Source organism: Orycteropus afer, unplaced genomic scaffold, assembly GCF_000298275.1.
Source record: "Orycteropus afer afer isolate SDZICR_OR568_19922 unplaced genomic scaffold, OryAfe1.0 scaffold01144, whole genome shotgun sequence".
Taxonomy (NCBI): domain Eukaryota; kingdom Metazoa; phylum Chordata; class Mammalia; order Tubulidentata; family Orycteropodidae; genus Orycteropus; species Orycteropus afer.
In genome coordinates this window covers 229,535-230,261 of record NW_006922731.1, presented here as the reverse complement: position 1 = coordinate 230,261, position 727 = coordinate 229,535, and positions in this window count along the sequence as shown.

The following is a 727-nucleotide window of genomic DNA, read 5'->3' as shown; positions in this document are numbered from 1 at the left end:
AGCCTGTGGTGCTTCCCTAATAAACCCCATAATCTGTGAGCTCTGTGTGGCCACTGCAGTGAATTATCGAACCCAGGAAAGAGGTGGTGGGTGCTCTGAGAGGAATGGTTGGAGAAAGGGCTGGAGGGAGGCAGCACGTCTGGCTTTGCAGTAATAGGCCTTGTACTATTGATGGTGATTCTGCCTTCCTCTTGTGGGATTAGAGGAGGTCAGAACATGTGGCCTCCTTGCCCTTTTGCAGTTGGTGTCAGAAGTGGTGGGATTCGTTGCAGTGGCTCCAGACTCATAGAAGCACAAGACTTTGTAAAAGAAAGAAGGAAGGGACGGGGGAAGTGAAACTTTGGATTCTTAAATGGTTACTTTGTTTGGTTTTACCTCTTAAGGGAGATAATTGATCCAGAGCCTAGGGCTTTTGATTACACCCAGCCAAAGGCCCAAGGCCATATGCATAGAATGGGAAGGTAATCAAGGTGAAGAGATGAACCGGGAATGTCTTTAAAAGGATTATGTGTTTTGGGTTATGTGTTTACCTGAATGTACTATGGCTATTGAATGTTTTCTTACCTGCTTGTACATTAGAAATTATTACGGGGTATGTGGATAACAGAGAGTGTGTAAGTCCACCTTCAGCCAATACATGATTGGATGTGTTAAAAGGGGAAATAGAACTTGCCCAGCAGAAACACAGGCTTTTGTTTTAAGCCCTGTGTGTAGAGCTTACTAGGAG